We start from the raw sequence: 24,917 nt of genomic DNA, 5'->3' as shown, positions 1-24,917 counted from the left end.
TCTGTGCTGCAATGTGGTAGAATCAGTGAACTCCAGTTCTGCTTCGTAGATGCAGGGAGTGTGGGCCAGTGAAAGAGAGGCAGAGAATAGTTTTCTTGATGGTTGATGGAAGTTCAGGAAATGGTTAATAGAGGCAGGTTCTTTGTTGTGTAGAGTCTTGTGTGTGTGAGCTAGTAGCTTTAATTGGCATCTTTTCTGTACGGGGAGCTAGTGGAGTGCCTGAGATGGGATTTGATGTAGATGCATCACGAAAGGTTGAGGATGAGTCTAGCTGCAGCGATCTGTATGGTCTGAAGCCTCTATAGGAGGTGTGCTGTGATTCCTATGTAGAGAGCGTTGTCGTAGTCCACTCAGCTGGTGATTAGGCCTGGGCAGTAAACAATTCTCCGCTCGTGAACTTTGAAGTGTTTTTCCTACTCTGCGCTTTGCGTAGAGCCCGGAGTTCAGAAAAACTCTGTGGAGTGGTACGGAGCATAGTTTTTTATTCTTTCACTGCTCGTCAGCTTTAAAGTGGTGAGTGCAAGCAAGGAAAATTCAATGCTAGACCGCCTCCCGGTGAGATTTCTCAGTGCAGGGGTCACAGCAGGTCACAGTTGCTCGCAATAGAAAGCCTGCTCCTAGCATTGAGGAAGCTGACACCCAAGTAGAATAACTACTCAAGCAACAGAAAGAAGCTGCACCCTCTTGCTTTATGGGTGGTGCCATTCTAGTTGATTTTACAGCACAGGAATAATGCCTGGTGCAAAAATTCAGCGCAAGCAGCATGACTTACCCCACTCTGCCGCTTGCAGAACTCCACCCAGGCCTACTGGTGATGAGGCCCTGTGTCACAGTGCGTCTCGGGTGCAGCGGTAGTCACATGAAGATTTTATGTAGCATGTGCAGAGTGAGGAAGCAGGCGAAGGAGATGGCGGTGATTTGTGATTTAATGGAAAGCTTATTGTCAATGATGGTTCCTAGGTTTCTGGCACAGTAGGAGGGAGTGGGTGAGAATCCTAGATCTGATGGACGCCACGAGTTGCTCCATGTATTGCTGTTTTATTTATTTGAGTTTTAAATAGCGCTGGCTAGACCTGGAGGTATCAGAGCGATTTACATGAGGAACGGCAAGTTACAAGTTACATCTTTTACAAGAGCATAGATAAAACATAGGACAGAAAGGCAATGTTACGGTAGTTCATTGGTGGGAGGGGGAGGAAAGGAGACATGAACAGGGAGACGGAAGAAACTGAGCCCAATGACCGGCGGATGGTGATCAGGGTTTATCTGAAGAAGGACAAGTTCAAATGGGGAGTAGGAGAGAGGGAGCCGCAGTCAGATCAGAACCCAGGTGTAGGTGGGGGTAAATGTTTTGATATCAAGGCGCAGTCCAAATTGTAGGTTCGATGTCCGGTGGTGGCAGCTGCCAGAGAACCAGTAAAATGCCCCCAGAATAGAGCGCCATCGCAAGGGGGCATCAGCTGGAGAGCCCCTACTGCTATGTTTGGGAGTGCCCCAAAGTCTCAGGAGCCCTCTGCAGGGGTGATCAGGGATGGTCCTAGCCGCCATCTTGAGTTCAGGCACTGCCCAGAGAGGGCTTCTCAGTGAGAAAATCGGCCTCAAACAAAGTCCCCAGGCCAGATCACTAGGTTAGGAGGGTTGCCCTATACAGCCCCTGTTGCTTCGATACAGAGGAGCTCCGTAGCCATACTCACCTCCAAAAACTGCTGGCAGCACTGGGGCTGTGTCAGTCACTGCTGTGGCAGTCTCCCTGGGGCAGTCATCACGTCCGAGGCTCCTGCGGGGCCCACAGGGAGACCACAAAAACACAATGCAATCTCCTTGGCAGCAAAACGAGTCCGGTTTAGATGTTGGGTTTTGACGTGTCAGTATCGATGTCCCTCGGGGTGAAACTGACGCAGCCAGGACCGGATCTACGGCAAGCGCAGTCAGGTGGAGGTCTTCCCTGGAGTTCGGCGGATATTTCACTGGCCGGGATTTCAAAGGGCCAATTCAAGTTGCAGGTCAAATCCAGAGGGGATTGAAATAGCTCTCGGCACGGCTGATGACGAGTTAAAAATCTGCCTGCGCCATTTTGCACATCAGGTCCCGAAGATAACAAGGACCGATATCAGGTGAAAAATGTGGTTTACACAGTGGTTTACAGCTCAAACACAGCTGCTGGCATTCCGGTCTAAGAAAATTCATTTTCGGAATGGCTTAGTTTAATAAAAAATATTCTTTTAGTGCTGCGGTGCTTGGAGTCTTCACGGAGCTGCAGCTCCAAGCGGCCATTTCGGCCACTGGCTCCTCCCCACTGTCACCTGTCTGCTGTTGTTGCCGAAGATCAGTACCTACATCTTATCTGTGTTCGGTTGCAGGCAGTTGTTCTTCATCCACTCCGAACATGTGTCATGCATCTGTGGAAGTTAGTTCTTGTGATGGTGGGGTCATCGGTGAGTGAGAGGATGATTTGGATGTCACCACTGTAAGAAATTATGTTGCGACCGTGGGATCTGACAATGTTGACTAGCGTGGTCATATATTGGTTGAAGAGCACGGGGTTGAGGGATGAGCCCTGGATTTGGAGGTGAAAGGTGGATCCTCTGGGTTCTTCCAGCAAGGATGGAAGTGATCCATCTGAGCGCATCCCCTTGGATGCTGATGTGGTGGAGTCTTTTGATCAAAGTGTGGTGGGATACAGAGTAGAAGGCTGACGAGAGGTCAAGGAGGATCAGAGCTGCCATTTCTCTTCAGTTGAAGAGGGTTTGCATGTCATCGGTAGCTGCAATAAGGGCAGTCTCAATGCTGTGATTTCTTCGGAAGTCAGGTTGGGAGGTGTTGAATAGCTGGTTAAGCTCCAGGTGTGCCATGAGTTGCTTGATGAGCTTTTCCAATACCTTTGTTTGGAATGGAAGCAGGGAGTTCAGCCAGTAATTATTGAGTTTGCTTGGGTTGGTGGAGGGTCTTTTGAGTAGTGGTCTGACTTTGGCATGTTTCCATGCATCGTGAAATGTTGCTGTGGTAATGGAGATGTTGAGCAAGGTGGTGAGTTTCTTAATGATCTTTTTGTTTCTCAGATTGAAGATGTGGTGTGGGGTGTAGGTGCCTGTGAGCTCCTGAGGCATTGATTTCATGGTGTCCTGGGTTTAGAGGAGGTTCCAGGTGGTCAGTCTGTGGATCATGTTGGCTGTGGTGGTGGCGTGTCTCTGGGGGAAATCCGTGGGTGTGGGTTGGGGTTTGAAGTTTTTGTACATGTTTGCAATCTTATCATCAGCAATGTTGTCACTCAGCTCCTGTGAGGATGGCATATTGTCTTCGCTGGCAATTGGATTGGAGACTTCCTTAACGATGTTGAAAAGTTCCTTGGTGTTGGTGCCATTTGTTTTGATGCATGCAGATAGGGCTATCTTCTTTCTTTTCTTCAGTAGACAGTGGTAGATGTTGAGGGAAGTCTTGTAGGTTGCCCTGTGGGAGATGTCCTTGCTGGTACACCATCTCCTTTTGAGCTGTTTTTTTTCTCGTTTCACTGTTCTCAGTTAGTGGGTGTGCCAGCTGGCCTTTTTGGAGGATTTTCTCTGACTGTTGCTCTTCATGGGGCTGGCAGTGCACTTGGTGATTCAGGCTTTGAAGTTCTTAACTCCTTGTTTGAGGTTTGTGCTAGGGTTGGAGGTGTTGCGAGTGCCCGTCCAGCTGGCCCCTGATATTTTGTTCCAGCTCCAGCACTGATCATCTTGGGGGTGGTGGTAGGGGGGCTGGAGATGCTGAAGTGGATGATGGAGTGGTCGGTCAATGTGAGTTCTGTGATGTGGATGTATTTAACGTGGTAGAAGGAGGTGAAGGTGGGATAGAGCATGTGTACTGCGGTGTGCGTGGGGTCATGGACCATCTAGGTCCATCCGAGGCAGCTCATACTGTAGAGGAGTTGTGCAGTGTTGTTGCCGATGGGGTCTTGAATGTAGAAATTTAGTTTGCCAAGGAAGATGTAGTCCTTGGTTTCTAAGGCTAGGGGGTGCAATGAAGTCTCCGAGCAGCTAGAGCTAGAAGCTAGAGCAGGTGCCCTGGAGTCTGTATGCGAGGGTACTTCTGATGGTTTTCTCGTCATCATTGTGGAGCTTGGAGTTGAGATGTTCTATGGGGTGGTGGTGTTGTCACTGGTAGTGGTGTATTGTATGGTATCTTTGTGGATCATGGCTGTTCCTCCTCCTGGTTGGTGGTGTGTTCCTGTTTACTGATTATATGACTCTCAGGATTCGCTGCGGCAATGAACCAGGGATTTGGGATTGAGCCAGGTCTCGGTGAGGAAGATGATGTTGGTTGCAAGGTAAATAGTTATACTAGTGACATATTTCTTTTTTTTGCAAGCTTTATTTATCATTTATCTTTTAACAATACAGATCAAAGAAATCAGCATAAAAAATCATTACATATGTATCCCCCCTCTGGCTCAAGCATTCCAACCCTTATATGAAAAGGGGTAATAGGATCCTCTACTTCATGTTCCCCATGTGTTTGTTTTCTATGCAAGGTGTAATCATGTAACATAATGGGGGGGTGGGAGTGGAGAGGGTGGTGGGGTGGGTTGGGTTGGAATATGGGGGGTAGCCTCGGGTTCAATGGAGTGCAGGCAGATTGTGAGAGCAGCAGCATGACAAGAGTGCATTTGGCAGGTGCCAATGCAGGATCGGACTTATCAACTCAAAGATGGGGTGCTGCAGGAGTCACTGAATGGGGGGGGGCATTCCCTCCTAAACCTTCAGCAGTTGATGGGGGAATGTGGTGGCCAGACAAAGAGCTGGCTGGCTGAAGTTTAGATCATCATTCACAAAGAAAGAACCCCGAACTTGTGCAAAGGCATCTAACTTGTCTTTAAGCCGAGAGGAGGTTTGTTCATGATAGCTGACTCGGTGGAGCTTAAGCATCCATGTGTCACATGCTGGTGGGGCGTGCTTTTACTAGTCAGGAAGTATACACAGTTATTCTGTCACTACAGAGGCAGCCAATCAGCAGTGCTTATGAGTCTACACAGCTGGCATTCTCCAGAGCTGTTCCTGGTGCGGGGAGGGTGTTATCGGCATCAACGCACTTCCAGCATAGGTCATGAGATAATGGTTTGGCAAGTTTGAGCTTCCATGGAGACCAGTACCAGTCGTTCAGTATCCAACAATATAGGACTTCATTTTGCCCTCCTGTAGGACTTTATCATGTGTTGAAAGTACATTGTCTTGGTCTTCTGGAGAGTATTCTTTGCCCAACAAGGATTTTCCAGGTGAGTTTGGTGGCTGCTAGGGCTGGGAGAGGCTGCACAATAGTGGTGAGTGCCCCAAACTGGCCAGACCCTATCCCTCAGTATTGACCCAAAGCGTGTAGATACTTTCAAGCAGATTGGGGATGCTCTGCAGACAGTGGGGACACAGTGAGCCAGTTGGTGGTACAGCCAGTGGTCTTTTTTTTGGATCTCAAATTCAGGCAAGGGACAACTTTAGCCAGGCCTCCTCTATCCAGTAGTTGGCCCACCTACCGTAGGCCATGTTCCTGCAAGTAGGGCCTGTAGGCATGTTGGCTGCCAATGTGGGAGGCAGCATTGTGCCACAGTGGGGCCTTGTGGTGCTTCAGTATGGGAACTGGTTGTGACCCACTGATAGGCTCTGTGAGAAACTGGCACCACCTTCTGCTTCATCTCTAGAGGTCCCAATCGTGGCCGCTACAAACACTCAACCAAAACCCGAACGAACACAAACAACTGCAGGAGACTCAGGTCACAGTAAGCATAATGCAAGAATAATATACTGCAGGAAAATACCTAAAAAATCAAAGCCCTTGAAAAAGCTAATTGTCCAAGTAAAGAACCTAAGCAAAAGGTAAGATGCTATGTTATTCGCACTTGTAGAGTGCACGGTTACCCTGGGGTGTTGTGGCGCTAAAAAGAGTTACCTCACTGACATGTAGTGCCTGAAGGGTTTTTACAGTCTTGTTGAAAATGTTATGTAGAGAAACTGATCAGTGTTTCCCCTTAAAAGGACATCAGTGTAGGGTTCAATAGGAATCAACTTCAAAATTAGTTTTGAGTCCGGGAGGGACCCTCCCCACTTAAAGCCCTGGCTCCGACCATATCTAAGAGGTTGCACAATGGATAACCTTTATATGCACAAATTTGAAGTTGTTCATATACTTCCAGGGCTTTGCTGCTCTAATAAGTATGTGAACTAAATTATGTTAAGTGTATGTTCTGTGAATTAAAATAGATACGTGCCACTCAAAAAATGTATTCCCTTGTGTCAGAATTACATGCCTTAATAGGTTTTGAATAAGGCCCCGGAGGTGTATTGTATTTGTACCACAGAGGAGACGCTGTGTATTTGAAGCAGTTTGTCACCCTTTGTTCCTGTGCCATTTAATAGCGGATCCCTATCTGTTTGTCTGGATCTGAATTGCTGCTTTCACAATATAATTGCCTCAGTTTTGATGCAAAAGAACTGTGCCTATCACAGTTGACAGGCTGAGCCTGGAGAAGATGGGGGCGCTAGTTCCAGTGTGAAAATGAATCCTGTTGAAGTGACAGACACACACATCACTTCCCATCGCACGAGGAAGGACTGTCTGTCACCCTGCTTCGTGGCCCTGTAGGAGGTGGAGTGTGAATGACAGCACCTCCCTTGTGCGATGAAATCCAGCGGCTGCTTCACAGACTGAAAGTCAAAGTAGCACACCCACTCTGCTGCGCTTTCTAAAACTGGACATGTGCCTTGGACAGAATTCGGCCACATTGCGTTGTATAAGGCCAGCACTAAGGAGACACGCCACTGTGACTTTGTGTCCTTTAAGGTGCAGAGCATTGATGTCAATTACTGTAAATATAATAAGGATGAACTTCATTAACGTGAGTGAGAGAATTGGTGCATCATTGCAGAATCAGCCGTTTTGCAAAGCTCCTTGCATTGCTGCAGAGCCTGTAGTGGTGTCCAGCTACTTCGGTAGGTGCAGGGCAGGATTAGTTCAGGGACAGTTTAGTTGTGCAAAGCCAAAGGTTGTGGAGTGTCAGTGCTATTGGTGGAAGGACAGTTGAACTTGACAGGGCAAAGACTAATGCAAGGCTGCAGAAATAATGCAGGGTCAGGAACGTGCAAACCGGCCACAGAAGTGGGGCTAACGATGGCACAGGGCCTGAAATGTGGGGAACTCTGGAATTTGACAGACATTGAGAGAGTAAAACACTTTTTTGCAGGACCCAGTGGGGTAATGAGAGGTACAGGAATGAAATAGACTTAAGGTGAGGAGCTGTTTAGTTCCAGTGAGTTTAAGTAAAACTTGGCAGAGGCAAAGTGTTGAGGTGATTTTTATGTTATTGAGACAGAACAAGGGTCAGGGTGGTGCAGAACTGGTGAGATTGGTATAGGTCTAAACGACATGCAAGAGCAGTAGGATTCGTGAAATACTAAAAGGTGAGCAAGGCTGGTTGGCCCATGACCCTCAGTGGTAGAGGCAAGAACTAGGATGACTGGACGATCAAGAATGGTGCTGAGTCGAGGGGCATGGCAAAACAGCCAAGATGGTTGTCACAGTTTATCTCAGCGTCTGGCCTCCATTGACATCCATTGATATCCTCAGGCTCTAATCAGGCCTGGGGTCCGCCCCTGACCCCGGCGATGCTGGACAGTGTGTTAGGAGTTTGGCGGACTGAACATTGTGGGAACTGGTGTGCCTGGGGGAGGCACTGAGTGCCCAGGGCTGAGATGGGGCATTCCAAAGATGGTGGCCTGCTTGCAGCGAGCTACAAGGAGTTCCACCGTGACATTCGAGTGGGCGCCTGGATAGGGAGAGTGGCCATTGTGGGCGTCGGGGTGCGCTTGTTCCCCTGACTGAGCTGAAGCCTGGGGATTAGTGAGTGTCTTCAGTGGGCAAGCTCCTGGAGGAGCTAGAGGCCGGCTGACTTGCGCTTCTTCACGGGCCGGGGACCGTGCCCTCTTCCTTCCCATGTGGGCTTGGCCTGATGGTAGTGGTGGCCTCCCAGGAGCTAGAGGGCCCTTATTTGAAGCCCCAAACCTGTGAAGGGGCTGAGACAAGTGGAGTTGGCCCAAACTGGGGCAGTGGAGGCTGCGAGTGGGTTGGGCCCTCTTTTCTTCCCTTCCGCCCTCTACTCTAGAAGAGTGACTGTACCTCCCTTTTTGGGGGTCTGAAGATTGGCAGTGTGAGAAAGGCCCCCCCCCAGCAGTGGAAGAATAGATGCCAGGCCCCCCCCCACCCATAAAGACTCATGCTTGGTGGCTGGCCTGGGGGCTTGGACAGCTCTGTGAGACAGGGACTACTGGTTTCGGCCCTGAATGCTCGTGCTGCTCCTGGGGGCAAGCGGGCCAGGGTCCAGCTGGTGTTCTGCAGGGGGGACCCAGCCTGGCACAAGAGGAGCTTCATTCCTCCCCTGCCCTCCTCACTGGGGAGTAGCTCGGGGTAGTGGGCAAGGCATCTGAGTGGCGAGAGACTGGAGCGAGCTGAGGTCTGATTGTGCTACACCCCTTGGGGCAAGCGGGCCAGGTGGTGTTGAAACATCACAGCTTCTTAGTGATCAGTGGCATGGACCCTGATTGTGCTGTGTGGCTTCCCTCCGATTCTGCAAACTGGGGCAGCTGGGCGCTCTGCAACTACCTGCACGTGCTGCTTCGGGGTCAGATTGCCTGGCGCCCTTCATGCTGTACATTGCGTGAGTCCAGTGAAGGGCAACTCCCTCTGATAATGGGTTGGGATAAACCACCACCACCTTGTCAGATGCAAACCAAGATAGATAGATGTGTTTCCATTGCTCTGGAGGCACAGACTCAGCCCCCGTTCCCCATGTTTGGCAGGGGGGACTGGATCCCCATCCACATTGCTATCCTTTGGGTGAGGACTCCAGAGAGGCGATGGAATATAAGGTGGGTGAGGTCCAAATTGATGTTTCATTCTTGTGACACGACCTTCAGAATGTGGCTAATCTGGTCGCGGAGGCTAAGACCTGCTTGTCTTCAGTGGCGAATGAGGAGCCAATGCTTAAGTGATAGGTTTCAAAGCTGGTCTCCTCTACGGTAGTCCTGGAGGCTCTTGGGGAAGATACCGAGGACAGGTTGCCGAGGAACAATCTCTGCTTTGCGTGATGTGCAGGGGGTACTGAGGTGTCCTGTGCTGAGACGTTTTGGAAACAGAGTCTGCAGTCTTGGATTCAGGGTGCTGCACTTTCTTACTGGTTTGCTGTGGAGAGGGCCCATAGATCACCTAAAGACCCCCTCCTGAGGCCCCTACGCGCCCCTTGATTGCTCGCCTGTTTAACTACCGGGATAGAGGTGCCATCCTCCATGAAGCCCGAAAGCAGTCTGACTTATGTTTTGGAAATGTCCGTATCATGATCTTCCCAGATTAAATGAGGGTGGTGCAACAGAGGTGAAATTCTTTTGATGGTGTTAAGCAGAAGCTCCGAGCCCTTAACGTCACATATATTTTTTTGTTACCTCCTAAGTTGAAATGTGATCTTGAATCCAACAGCTTATTTTTTTGACACTCCCAAACAGACATGGGAGTAGGCTACAGAGAGGGTGGAACTTAATTGGCGGGGGCATGATGGGACCTTGGAGACTGAGAAGCCGCAGGGGGTGTGTGGTATCCTGCTCTCATTTATGTCTAGTCCTTTCTCTGTGTTCTGTACTCTGCTGCTCAGCCAGCGTAAGTGAGGTCACAGAATGTTCACTGTGTGTATATTTGAGTCGAATTGTCAGTTGCTCTATGTGGTTTGAGCAGCAGGGATGCTGCTTCCGGTGGGGCTGATACATCTGCTGACACTACTACAACCATCTTATCCTCTAATGTGCCTGTCCTGATTTTACTGACGAATAAATCTACTTTTTGGATGCCACTTGATCTCAGCGTACTTTCTTTCTTGCATTTCATAGGGCTCCTAGTCAGGGCCCATGGCCACAGCAGAGGAGGCGCATGAGGTCTGGGAGGACCTGCGCTGCTGCTCTCACATGTGGTGCCTCTTCAGACTCTGAGGTGGATCAAGGGGCTGCAGGAGCAAATCAGGCAGCTGCCGGGTCCTCAGGCACGATGAAGATGGCGGCACCCCAAGAGGACCCTCGGCCTATCTGACTGTGACAATACCTACATCTGTTGTTGTACAGTGGTGTGGTGATTTCTTGTGAAGCAGAAACTAAGTAATCAAGTGTTGTTTACAGTTCTGACTAGAGGCTGACTGGTGATACTGGACCGGAGAAGGGCCTCCGGCATTGACTACTACTTGTTCCCTTTCTTTTACCCCTTCACATGTTGCTAGTGTGGTTTGTGGCGTTGAAGGAGAGTGAAGAGGGTGTGGGCGACAGACCTTTCCCAAGTTGGGGAACTGTCAATTCAAAACCCATGTAAGATAAATGTAGGGTGGGGGGGTTGGTTGGGGGGGGGGTTGCTCTGATTGACACAGGTTTAGGAAGACACATGATTGCACAATGCTACCTCAGTGGGGGCTGGGAGAGAATCTCGAAGGGATGCCTGCCGCCCGTAAAGCGCGAGAAGGACACTTGCCTGTTGAATGACCCTGTCCGACAGCGTTGCTTTGGTGGTCCTCTCAAGGAAAGTCAATGGACTAGGCAGTAATATCAAAGGGGAATTGGTTATGCACTACATATGCAGGCACTGTTCCAATCTCATGCTTCTCCAGGAAACACACTTACTGGGACCTGATGCTGTTGTCTCTCAGAGGGGTAAATATGCAGTGTTAGAGTATGCTGAGTTCACACTGGGTTGCTGTGGAGTGGAGATCCTGGCTAAGAAATCTCCATTCTTTATGGTGAGTATCACTGTGTGGACCCGGGAGTTGTTATGTGGTGGTGTGAGGAGAGTGTGGCAGGAAATCTCTCCTTCTCATTAATGTATACGCCTCACTGTGGATGCAGTCGCAGGTTTTGGAGGCTCTGGGCCCCGAACTTGTGGATGCTCCCTATGATTTTCATATAATATGGGGTGACTTTAATGCAGTTATGCCTATCATGACTCGGACGCTGTCTGCGTTGGTGTGATTTGCTGATGCTTTGTGGCTGGGAGACACGTGGAGGTACCTTCACCCTGCAGATAGACAATAATCTTTCCTGTCCTGGGTCCACGGATCAAGAAAATGTCTGGATTACATCTTCTTCCACTCCTGGAAAGGGAGTTGGTGAGAGAAGTGCAGTATTTGGCCCATGGGATATCAGACCACTCACCCCTGCTGGTCTGTCTTGGGGCCTGGCTGTGTGGCCGGGCGCAGACCTGGTGGCTTGGTACTTGGAACTTGAAGGATGAGGAGTGGTACTTGGAACTTGAAGGATGAGGAGGTAACTGAGGCATTGAGGATGGATACCCACACATATTTCCAGGGAAACTAAGGGTCTGTGCCCTCCATTCTTCCTATGGGAGGCATTTAAACCAGTGCTTAATGATAGGGTTCAGAGCAGGATTGCCCAAAGAAAGAAACATAGGGAAGAGCGGACGCTTCAGCTGGACACCCGGCTCCGTCAGTTGGAGGAGTGCATTGTGTGTCTGAAGTGTGGACTGAGCTGGGGGAGGTTATTTGCACTAATATTGATATAGCCCAGGCATTCACAGCTTATTATCTTACATACTACGCCCACCATCAGGACCACACGGCCGAGTACATTGATGCCTTCCTGGAAGAGGGCTGGCTTCTGGTTCTGGACGGAGTTAGTAGTGAGGACCTGGAGGAGGATATCACGTTAGAGTAGATGGGACAGTGGTATATGCAATGTTGTCCGGGAATACCCCTGGGGGAATGGTTTCCTGGTCAAGCTTTATAAACGTCTGGCCCCCCTGCTTAACCCTCACATCCTCAAGCTGTTCGAGCCTGTGCCAGATGAGGGGGCCTTGCCTTCAGAATTTAATCATGCAATTATTGTGGTGATCCCAAAGGAAGGGAGGCCCATGAACCTCTACTCTTCTTATCAGCCTATATCTCTGCTAACTAAGGAGAGTACGATTCTAGCCAAAATCCTGGCTACCTGGCTCCTTTGGGTGATACATAGTTTGGTCCACCTAAATCAAACAGGTTTTATGCTGTGCTGTGCATCACAGTTAAACCTGAGGCGACTGAAGTTGTGGTTAGATAAACCGGCAGTGAACCCAGAGCGATACTGCCGTGGAGAAAGTGCTTGATACCATTGACTGGCATTACCTGCTTGGCATGCTGAGTAGTTTGGTTTTGGGCTGCGCTTGTGTAGCTTGGTAGCCTTGCTGTGTAAGGTATCTACTAGTTAAAAGACAAAGGTCCTTGACAAGAAAGATCAACGTGAAAATAATTATAGGCCACAATAAGCACTATAATGAAAAAAAGTCCAGCCGGACTTGAGTTTTATTCAATGTATGAATATGTTAAATTAAACGATCCAGCATTTAGACAGTGGGACACAGTCCTGCATCCACAATGCTACAACACATACACTAAGGGTATTTCAGGCATACACAAATAAGGAGCAACCAACAATTTTACAGTACATTTGCTTCACATATGTGGAAACATAAAAATTTAGGCACATATTAGTACACTACTGTTTAACCACATATAATGTCGACGGCGTTTCGATCCTACTAACATTAAGGGATCATCATCAGGACATTCATTGTCAGCCTGAATGAAAAAACATCAGCACAAGATGCCTGGTTGGGGTATCAACCTGTGCGTCAAAATGCGGTCTCAGTTCGAGGAATCGGAGTCAAGCAATTCAATATAAAGTGCCTCAAGGGGTACTACCAGGAATTACCGATTTCCTGTGGACTACCAGTCTGCAGGTTCGTGACGATCCCCCAAGGCTCACAATTGCCCCGGACCGACTCGAGTGGTTGACATGTTAATTGATTCCACACCACCCGAATGATAGAATTACCCCATTGGAAATCGGTAATTCCTGGTAGTACCCCTTGAGGCACTTTATATTGAATTGCTTGACTCCGATTCCTCGAACTGAGACCGCATTTTGACGCACAGGTTGATACCCCAACCAGGCATCTTGTGCTGATGTTTTTTCATTCAGGCTGACAATGAATGTCCTGATGATGATCCCTTAATGTTAGTAGGATCGAAACGCCGTCGACATTATATGTGGTTAAACAGTAGTGTACTAATATGTGCCTAAATTTTTATGTTTCCACATATGTGAAGCAAATGTACTGTAAAATTGTTGGTTGCTCCTTATTTGTGTATGCCTGAAATACCCTTAGTGTATGTGTTGTAGCATTGTGGATGCAGGACTGTGTCCCACTGTCTAAATGCTGGATCGTTTAATTTAACATATTCATACATTGAATAAAACTCAAGTCCGGCTGGACTTTTTTTCATTATAGTGCTTATTGTGGCCTATAATTATTTTCACGTTGATCTTTCTTGTCAAGGACCTTTGTCTTTTAACTAATTGATACCCCAGGTCCTTGCGTACCAAGTGGGTTCCCTTGTTCTTTGTTAAAGTGTAAGGTATCTACAGCAGCATTGTGTGTGAATGAGGTGCTTTGGGATACCTTTGCACTTGGGTGTGGTACGAGACAGGGATGTCCGTTGTCGCCTTTGATCTTGGCTCTCTGCCTGAAACCGCTGGCATGATGCGTGCGCTGTCGAGCTTACATAGTAGTTTTTCCCCAGATGGCGAATGCCCTGGAGAAATTGTCTCTATATGCTTACGACGCACTGGTGTATTTGGCAGATCTGGAGTTGCCACTTCCGGCGGTTGCTGTCGGTGTACCGGGGCTTTGAGTCGTATTTTGGGTACCTCATTAATCAGGGGCAAGTCTGTGCTTTTTCAGTTGGGCATTGGGAGAGCCGACGGGCATGACCAGGAGCCCTCCGGTTGACTAGGTCGGGTTTTCGTTACCTGGGTATAGAGGTCATGACTGAGGTGAAATGCTTCGTGGAACTTAATTCTGGAAGATTCCTCAGTGAACACTGTGAGGTGGTGGGATCTTCCCCTGATCCTTATGGGCAGAGCAGCATTGTATAAGATGGTCACTCTACCCAATCTTCTTTATGTGCTCCAGAACACCCCGTTTGCAGTCCCAGGGAGCTACTTTATTAGCCTTGATAAAAAACTTCAGATGGTGCCCTGGGATGGGGGCACCCCTAGCCTGGTGCTGCAGAAACTGTACCACTTGGTATATAATGGAGGATAGGCATTGCCTGACACGTAGACATATCATAGGGATGCACAACTTTGGATTATTAATGCGTGGGGCAGAGCCCATATGATAAGTTGTCATATCGTGTGGCAAGGGCAGCATTGGGGTGAATACCCACGTCAATTACTTTTATGAGAAACAGACTGGCGTCCCCTATTGGGGTCTACCTGGGTGAAGCTGAGGGCATTGCATGAGGTTATGAGAGACCTAGGGTGACAGGAGAGATATACGCTGGCTTCTCCCTTGTGGAGTGGCATGTTATTGCCCGAGGTGAGCAGGCTCGCTGGCTTCCATCGCTAGGGGCAGAGTGGGATAGAGAAGGTAGGGTATGTGTTGTTGTCAGTGGGACGTAAAAGATATTTGAAGAACTGCAACAAGAATATGCCTTGGCCCTTACTCAGGAGTTCTGGTACGTGCAGCTCTCTCATGCATTGAGGGCACAGAGGATCCTATGGGGGATCTCCCAGAAGGTAGCCCATTGGAGTACTGGGTTTTGGGTGAATAGATTATTCATAAGATGGTGTCCCAGTTGTGCCAGGTTATCCTGAATAATAACCTGGACAATCTCGGAAAACTTTGCGCACAATTGGAGTCCAAAGTTGGGCCCTTAAAGGATATTGACTGGGAGGCGGCATTGAAGTAGTCATCCCAGCTAGGCAGAGGCTAACACAGTTCAACATCCTTCAGAAGTCATATTATAATAGGTTCCATGTGCATCGGATGGGGAGAGCAGAATGCCCCATGTGTCTTCTTGCGGTGTGGCAGTGGGCACCTTTCTGCATACGATTTGGGACTGCCCCAGGGTTAGCTCTTACTGGGGTTATGTTGTGAATGAATTGGCAGTTGATCTCCCTTGGGACCCCTACTGAAGCTACTGGATATACCTAATGATGTGGATCTCCCTCGGTACCAGTGGTTTTTATCTGTATGCTAAGGTTTATGGTGGCAAAAAGGGATATGGCTAAGGCGTGGAGATGGGATTGTGTCACAACAAGGGCAAAATTATGAGTAGGGATGACTAGGTGTTTGGAGGCGGGGCATTTGGTGTATGAAAGTCGAGGGTGCCCCAGGAAATTTAACAAAGTGTGGTAGAAGTGGAGGTCTTATCATGGCTTGAGGGATGAGGATAGTGGTAGAGGAGGGGTCCCCACTTCCGGAATAGAGTAGGGTGGACGCAGATGGGCGGGGGATGTGAGGGGGGCTACATGCTTATAAGTGTGCAAGCTTATTGTTACTGTACTGTTTTTGCAAACAAAACTAGTAAAACAAATGTATATAAAAAAAAGAATGGTGCAAAGTAAGACAGTATTGTCTGGCAGTGGGACTTGTGCACAGCGGCTAGTGTTGCAGGGCCAGCAGAACTGGTTGAGACTGGTACAGGACTAGTAGGCTTGGTGTAATGCTGAGCATGGTATGGGAATGGCATCAGGATTGTGTGTACTTCAAGACAACAGACAACAGTATAGTTGGAGCAGAGTCCAACTATACTGCTGCAAGACCAAGAAGAGTGCAAGGTTGGGACTCCAGAAATTAATTAATATGTTTGTTTTCCCATTCAGGCGCTTGCTCATCATTTAAGAGATGTTTACCACACATCACCATATTTATTTGTGGGAATAACCAGATAATATATGGATTTTTAATTTATTCCTATAGCCATTTTGTTCTATAGTAAGAGGCAGGCAGCAAGGGACTAAACAGGAAAACGTTTTTAGTAAGAGGCCCACACTTCTTTTGTGATCTAATGCACATGGACATCGAGTAACCAAACAGCTAAGGAGAGCGGAAGTGATGTCACTCTCCCTGTCATATAAGCTCCCTATAAGATACCACAAACTACATTTCCCCAGCGCCCAGGGTTTTACAAGCAATGCTCCAAAATAAACACGTTACCAATGCTTCTTTAAAATGAAGAGCATCATAAAATGTATCTTTAGGGCCTGCTTCATATAGATAAGTTACACTTTTGAGTAAGTTTACACTCTGTACTAAGTGTACTACTTTTGGAGTTCACAAAATCTAAGTGGAAACCTACTCTAAAAGTGTAGGTTACATGTCTCCACCCCCCTCCCCGAGTAATGCAGTTGACTCATTCATCTGTGTGTGGGTGATGTCCCTTCTGAAACACCTCCCTGAGTCTCCCCAAATCCCTCTTGCTCATGCCTGTCTGACCCTTTTCTCACCCATTCCCCTGTGTCCCTCCCACATTTACTACAAAATCTATACTTACATGTGCAGAGATGGTGGAGAACACAGCATATATAAGTATACGCATAACATAAACTTTGTAGTATGTTTTGTAGTACTAGAAAACACACTACTAAGTGCAGTCTGGAAATCAGTCCAATTGTCTTTCAGTGTATGTCACCTTGGAAGGAGCAGGAGAGCTACTAAACAGGGTGCCAAGGAAAAGGCAAGCCGGTGGCCCATAACGCGGTCTCTTCTGTGGTCTCTTCAGCTAAGAAACAGTTAGAGCAAGGGTTGCCAACTTTTGAAGTCATGCCTTTTGCTGGGGGGAGGTTCAAAGACCCACTATAGAGAATCACAGTGGAGCCTGGTTTCTCTAGCTTCCCAGCTCCTGCACTATTAACCCTGCCATCTTGTGTTCATTCTGGTGTCCCTTCATCCTAACGCATGTTTCTCTCCAGCTTGTGTTCCTGGCTCTGGTACTGGCTGTGAAGCATCCAGAGGAGTCCGTCAGAAATCCTTAATATGAGAGCTGGTGAACAGTCCCAAAAAATATGGGTTTGCTTAACCTTTATTTTCCTTAAATCTAGTAAATGCTCAATATTGTTTATTAGTGCAATATTTTAAATGGCCACTATTAAACAGGATTAGTAAATGTCTTTTGCTTTGAGTCAGTCACCATTTTTCTGGAAGTGTAATTATTTTCAGCTTGGATTTAGGAAGAATTTCAGGATTTCAACTAAATAAACACGCTCGTTAAGTTCTTGGTCCTGTTTCTCCGTAATATTTTGCTCTATGGGGTAATCATTTATATATAATCATTAGTGTATCTTATCTTTGTCATTGCTATGGTCTGGTATTTCTTTCATATTCTTTGGCGCCCTTTCCATGTAGTTTTGAAAAGCGAATAGATTGGCTTAAAGGTATAACTCTGTTAGATTAGTGGAATCCACAGACTCAAATATCCTGATGCTAATTTTCTCCCTCAGGTCGAACCATATCCTTGACAAGTAGAAGCCAGCAAATCCGGACCTCGTGTGACTCCTCGAACTCTTCTTATATAGCTTATGCTACATCCACACATCTCCCACCAAGCAGACATGCCTACTTGTATCACATATCACCCCTTAATGCACGCCATATAGTACGTTTCCTGGTTTCCTTGCAAGTACTGTCAAAAACGAGACTTTTATCACTCCTGCATGGACATAAAGATGGCCTTGGTCATTTTGACACTAATCCAGTGGCAAGATGTGATTTTAATTTTGGGGGATTTTAATCATAGATTGAATCCCCTAAAAACAGATGCCTGGAATAGTGATATACTAAAAGCGTATAACATAGAGCCTGCAATGTTCATCAGCACCAAGCTCTCAAATCAGGATGTGGAGCTTGGACGGCTGCTGGGGGCTATGGGTCTGGTTTGTGTGAACGGTAGGAAAGAAGGAGATTGGCCCGCTAAGCGGACATTTAAAATAGGACAGCAATTGTGCCCGATTGATTATGTTTTTATTCAGGCCTGGTGCTTTCACTCAATTCTACATTTAGAAATTCTTCAAGTAGAGGGCAGCGATCATTTCCCATTATTGTTAGAAATGTTGGTAAATAAGGCTCCGCCAAGACAGAAGGTGTTGAATGTTGAGGTTGAATATCCGAAGCGACTTACAACTCGGATAAGTGAAGAGCATCTAAACAAACTGAAGGACTTTCAGATAGTAGCTGCCTTAGAAAACCTAGTAATGGGGGAAGAGTTACCCTGGTATGAGGAAATGATAAGACAACTTGTAGAATGCCTGAATGTTATTCAAAAATTACAGGATTACGAATAGGAAGCAAGCTGCAGAGCTCCTGGTGGGGATGGGAAACCTGGATATAGCCTGCGCTTTGGGGAAATACATGATTCGAGTTAGGGGGTTCCTCCAGAATACAGAGGTATAGGCGTATGTTATCGAGATTGTACTTTAATGTATGTATTGTGTTTGGAAGGTCTAGTCAGATATGTTTTCTCATGTGCTTTTAACATCTCAGGAGGATACTGTTAGAAATAATGTTGTCGGGGTTATCCTCCGGGAAAAGACTGAATTGCAATTTTATAAATTTTAATTTGTGTTTTTAAAAAGTTTTATAAATGTACAGTGTATACTTTTATGGTTGTAATAACTCAAATAAAGTTTTAATGACTGACTGACTGACAGTGGCAAGGTCTCCGTAATTCTGTTATATCCTGCCTGTGTATTAATCTTTCTCCAATGTTACCTGGTTCATACCTGCTCAGCCAGTGTGAGTGTTCTGAGTGGAATGTTGGTGCATGGAGATGATTGGAATGTTTGGGTGCCTGTGTGGTGAGGTGTGACAGTTGAAGTTGGGCTGAGCATCAGGCAGGCTGCTCCTGGTGGGGCTGCTTTACATGGATGCTAACCTGTAACCAAGACATAATAAAGAAACGACAAAGATACTCCTTGGTTATGTCTGGTACATTACAACATAATTTTGGCGACAATCTGGAGACAGACCCATGCTTGACAACTGGTCTTACTGAAGATGTAGATGATATGGTAAAGAAGATTTTAATGCTGGGGGAACCTACTGAAACTACAGAGGCTGACAGTGTAAGGTACATTTCCAGGAGGAAGTGTTAACAGAAAAGCACAAGTGTCGACAAGAAAGCAGAAAAACTGGAGCAGCACGCCTCGCAGCTCCACCAGTGTCCTCAACAGCGGCAAGCCCCAGCCTAGGCAAGCTGCACTTATTCCCATCATCTGGACATTGTACTTTCAAGGCAAGCTACACCAATTGGGTGTACGCTTACTACAATAAGATTTGATAGCTACGTCAGCTCTACAAGATACAGCTTGCCACTGTCAAAGTGCTTTTCATAGAGCCTTGAGAAAATGTCTGCCAGTACGACGCATCGGGGTGATGAACACGGGTTTTTGAAAGTCACTGAGCGTAAAGCAATGAGTGGCAACACAGAAGCGGAATACGAATGCATTTTTCTTTCTTTTCAGGCGAGTTCTCAACCGCAGTCAACTATGTGCTGTCTCAGCTTGAGGACATGCAAAGGATCACTCGTGAATACTTTATTTCCCGTACATGTCTACAAAGCTATTTTCAAGAATTTTTCATCCACTGTTATAACAACGAGCATTTGGCACGACGGTTATTTGCTTTTGAAACTGCGTGCATGCCTCTAGTCATGTGTGCTTGAGGCTCCTCTCTATGCACCTTCCTTATGCATGGAGTCGCGCTGAGCAGCCGAGGCATCTTCTGTGACACCGTCCTTTCTGTGCCCCTGCCAAGCTGATGTCGGACGCTTTCCACCATGGATGCGCATTGAGCCACCTGGCGCGCGTCACCACTGTGTGCCGGCATCTTGGAACTGCATTTGTGCACAAATGAAATCCAGAGGTTAGGGTGTTTGTTGCACTACGTTAGTTGTTATATCACTTGTTCAACTAGCTAGCAAGCAGTGCAGGGACGCCAACACGGTACTGGCTCCACCATCCTGTGGTACTCAATCTTCCCGTGGTGTCATCATGGAGATTTCTCCTACGAAGGATCAAGCTACAAAGGGTAATGCAGAGGGATCCAGTTGCCCGTTCAGTCTTAGTGACAACACACACGTTTGTTCATGGTTTGGTATGAACTAATATTATTTGGTCCAGCCCATTAGAAGCTGTCTACTGGTGAGGAGTACCTACGAACATTCTTGTGTGAGTCTCTCAACTCCTCTTCAGCTTGGTGTGAAACTTTGTTCCAGCTCAGAGTGGCACACTACGTTGAATTTGGACAGTGTTGCTTTACAGGGGTGCAGAGTTCCTCACCTTTGTCAGTTTTGCTAATTCAGGCGTATTGGTTTTGTTGAATCACTGACACAATTTCGGCCTCCAAAATATCGACCTACAGGAATATCGAGTCAAAAATATCGAGGGCAAGAATATCGACATCCTATCTACTACATGGTAAGTACAAAAATATCGAAAAAATAATATAGATGTTAAAAATATCGTTTTTTTTACATATAAATGTAAAATAAAGTAAATAACACTAATAAATAAATTCTACATAGTTAAAAGTATCTAATAATGTTTAAAATTAATAAATAATACATATATATTAATAAAACATTATTTAAATATATACCGTAAATATATAATATATATGTACTGAACAATAAGTTGTAATAATTATTTTACTAATTTATAATTTAATAAAATATATTCTAAATTACAAATAGATTTACAAACATAAAACAATAACATAAATAAAATGTAAAAAACATACAAAATTAAATATACTTTTAATATTTTTACAATTAATTATATAAAACGTTGGATTGCGTAAGGGTAAAAATTACTATTCCCACTCCAGAGAGTGCAACAGTAGGGAAAGCGTTGGATAGCGTAGGGGTAAAAATTACTATTCCCACTCCAGAGAGTGCAACAGTAGGGAAAGCTTTGGATAGCGTAGGGGTTAAAATTACTATTCCCACTCCAGAGAGTGCAACAGTAGGGAAAGCGTTGGATAGCGTATGAGTAAAAATTACTATTCCCACTCCAGAGAGTGCAACAGTAGGGAAAGCGTTGGATAGCATAGGGGTAAAAATGACTATTCGCACTCCAGAGAGTGCAACAGTAGGGAAAGCTTTGGATAGCGTAGGGACAAAAATTACTATTCCCACTCCAGACAATGCAACAGTAGGGAAAGCGTTGGATAGCGTAGGAGTAAAAATTACTATTCCCACTCCAGAGAGTGCAACAGTAGGGAAAGCGTTGGATAGCGTAGGAGTATAAATTACTATTCGCACTCCAGAGAGTGCAACAGTAGGGAAAGCGTTGGATAGCGTAGGGGTACAATTTACTATTCCCACTCAAGAGAGTGCAACAGTAGGGAAAGCGTTGGATAGCGTAGGGGTAACAATTACTATTCCAACTCCAGAGAGTGCAACAGTAGGGAAAGCGTTGGATAGCGTAGGGGTAAAATTTACTATTCCCACTCCAGAGAGTGCAACAGTAGGGAAAGCGTTGGATAGCGTAGGGGTAAAAATTACTATTCCCACTCTAGAGAGTGCAACAGTAGGGAAAGCGTTGGATAGCATAGGGGTAAAAATTACTATTCCCACTCCAGAGAGTGCAACAGTAGGGAAAGCTTTGGATAGCGTAGGGGTATAAATTACTATTCCCACTCCAGAGAATGCAACAGTAGGGAAAGCGTTGGATAGCCTAGGAGTAAAAATTACTATTCACACTCCAGAGAGTGCAACAATAGGGAAAGCGTTGGATAGCGTAGGAGTATAAATTACTATTCCCACTCCACAGAGTGCAACAGTAGGGAAAGCGTTGGATAGCGTAGGAGTATAAATTACTATTCCCACTCCAGAGAGTGCAACAGTAGGGAAAGGGTTGGATAGCGTAGGGGTAAAAATTACTATTCCCACTCCAGAGAGTGCAACAGTAGGGAAAGCGTTGGATAGCATAGGGGTAAAATTACTATTCCCACTCCAGAGAGTGCAACAGTAGGGAAAGCTTTGGATAGCGTAGGGGTAAAAATTACTATTCCCACTCCAGAGAATGCAACAGTAGGGAAAGCGTTGGATAGCGTAGGAGTAAAAATTACTATTCCAACTCCAGAGAGTGCAACTGTAGGGAAAGCGTAGGATAGCGTAGGGTTACAATTTACTATTCCCACTCCAGAGAGTGCAACAGTAGGGAAAGGGCTGGATAGCGTAGGGGTAAAAATTACTATTTCCACTCCAGAGAGTGCAACAGTAGGGAAAGCGTTGGATAGCGTAGGGGTAAAAATTACTATTCCCACTCCAGAGAGTGCAACAGTAGGGAAAGCGTTGGATAGCGTAGGGGTAAAAATTACTATTCCAACTCCAGAGAGTGCAACTGTAGGGAAAGCATTGGATAGCGTAGGGGTAAAAATTACTATTCCCACTCCAGAGAGTGCAACAGTAGGGAAAGCGTTGGATAGCGTAGGAGTAAAAATTAATATTCCCACTCCAGAGAGTGCAACAGTAGGGAAAGTGTTGGAGAAGCGTAGGGGTTAAAATAGCATAATTATAAAAAAAATAAAAATGTTAGTAATAAAAATTTAAACTATTAAATAAATATAAACCATATACAATGCCTATACATAATTATTAAAGACATGATTATCACAATATATTTAGCCCAAATTAAATATTAAAAAATACCAATGTATATTATTTAATGACCATTTAATAATTAATTATCAATTATATTATTAACAAAACAATTAATTTAAATACATTACTTAATTACATTTACATTATTTCCCACCATATTCCCCTATTAACCCACTACCCGCAACAGAACACATTTTTCTATTTATGAATTATTGAAAATTATTTACCAATTAATTAAAATTAATAACCAATTAATTAAAATTAATTAGCAATTATTTCAAATTAATTTATAATTCCAACTAATTAATAAATAAGTAAACATAATTAAATTACTTCCCACCCTATTCCCCTATAAACCCACAACCCGCTACTGAACATATTTATCAATTAATAAAAAATATTTTCCAAATAATTAAAATTAATTAGCAATTAATTAAAATTAATTTATAACTCCTACTAATTAATAATTAATTAAACATAATTAAATTAATTCCCACCCTATTCCCCTATAAACCCACAACAAAACATAATTATCAATTAATCAATTAATTAAAATTAATATCCAATTAATTAAAATTCATTAGCAATTAATGAAAATTAACTTATAACTCCTACTATTTAATAATTATTTAAACATAATTAAATTACTTCCCACCCTATTCCCCTATAAACCCACAAGCCGCTCCAGAACATATTTATCAGTTAATTAAAATTAATTTCCAATTAATTAAAATTAATTATCAATTAATTAAAATTATTTTATAACTCCTACTAATTAATAATTAATTAAACATAATTAAATTACTTCCCACCCTATTCCCCTATAAACCCACTACCCGCTCCAGTACTAAAACATATAATTTGCTTATAAATACATTTATTAATATATAAAATGTATACACATATAATATTATTTATTTTAAATACTTAAGTAACACATATAACACATACATAATAAAAAACAAAAAAATCATACAAATATCGATATTAGTGTCATCGAAATTAGTGACATCGATATATATGCTATCGATATTACTAACTTCGATATTACTTACATCGATATAAATAATTTCGATATTACTTACCTTAGGGTCGATATTCTGTCCAACGATATTCTTGACATCGATATTCTATACCTTTGAAATTTCTGACAAAATATTTTTGTAGGTCGATATTTACAACTCGATATTTTGACTGTGTACCTATTCTATAGTGTGTGCCAAGAGTGGCATTATTTGGATAAGACGGTGCTCACCGGAAAAGTGTTTATTTGACCAAATCACACTTTACCTATGCATGATTGTTTTTCACCATGAACAAAGTTTTTTTTCTCTCTTTAGAGGGTTACAACATATGGAGGGTTTTTCTAGTGAGTGCAAGTTTATTTTTGCACAATAGTGTCGCTACTGTGATGATGCAGTGACATATGTGTTTCTGGTCTAGTAATATTCTTGATGGTTGGTCTAGATGAACATCAAGGAATCTTGGATCGGGGAGGATCGGTGGCAGTCATCCTCCTCGATCTAAGTGCCGCTTTTGATACTGTAAACCATAAAATCTTATTGCAGCGCCTCCAGGACATTGGGATCAAAAGAGGAGCGCTGGAGTGGATTGGTTCATTCTTAAACAATAGAAATTTTCAGGTCTTTGAGGGAACCACTATCTCTACCAGCAGGCCCTTGAACTGTGGAGTTCCGCAGGGTTCTTCACTCAGCCCGACGCTGTTTAACGTATACATGAGGCCTCTGGCTGGGATCGTCCGTCCATATGGTATTAAGATCGTGACCTATGCGGACGATACCCAGCTGGTGGTCTCTTTGACGCGGGCCGAAGACCCTGCAGGCACGGTGGATCTGGTGGGCTGCCTGAGCGAAGTCAGCAGCTGGATGACCCTGTCTTGTCTAAAAACTTATTGGGGACAAGACAGAGGTCATGCTGTTGGGTCGTTCAGCTCCATCTGCGGTCGACCAGATCTGGCCAGTTTGTCTGGGCCCCCCTCCAGTCCCTAAGGATGCTATTAAGAGCTTGGGTGTCTGGTTGGACAAGTCCTTGACCTTTGACCATCAAGCTGTTGTACTATCTGCCACGTGTTTTGGCCTCATTAGAATGCTGAGGAAGATCTTTCCCTTGCTACCATTTGAGGCCAAACAAATTGTTGTCCAAGGATTGATTCTCTCCAGATTAGATTTTGGAAATGCACTCTATCTTGGAGCTCCAGACTTCACATTGAGGAAGCTAAAGGTGATCCAAAATTGTGCGGCTCGGACCCTGCTTCAAATCCCCCGCAGGACCTCTGTTAGATCTGGATTAACAAAACTGCACTGGCTCCCTGTAAGGGACAGGATTAGTTTTAAATCTCTCTATGTTGCTCATCAGGCATTCTGGGAAACTGGCCCAGCGATTAGTCGTCCCTTAATCACCCCTTACCTCC

This window comes from Lissotriton vulgaris, chromosome 6, assembly GCF_964263255.1.
Source record: "Lissotriton vulgaris chromosome 6, aLisVul1.2, whole genome shotgun sequence".
Classification (NCBI taxonomy): Eukaryota; Metazoa; Chordata; class Amphibia; order Caudata; family Salamandridae; genus Lissotriton; species Lissotriton vulgaris.
Note: the sequence above shows the minus strand (reverse complement) of the source record.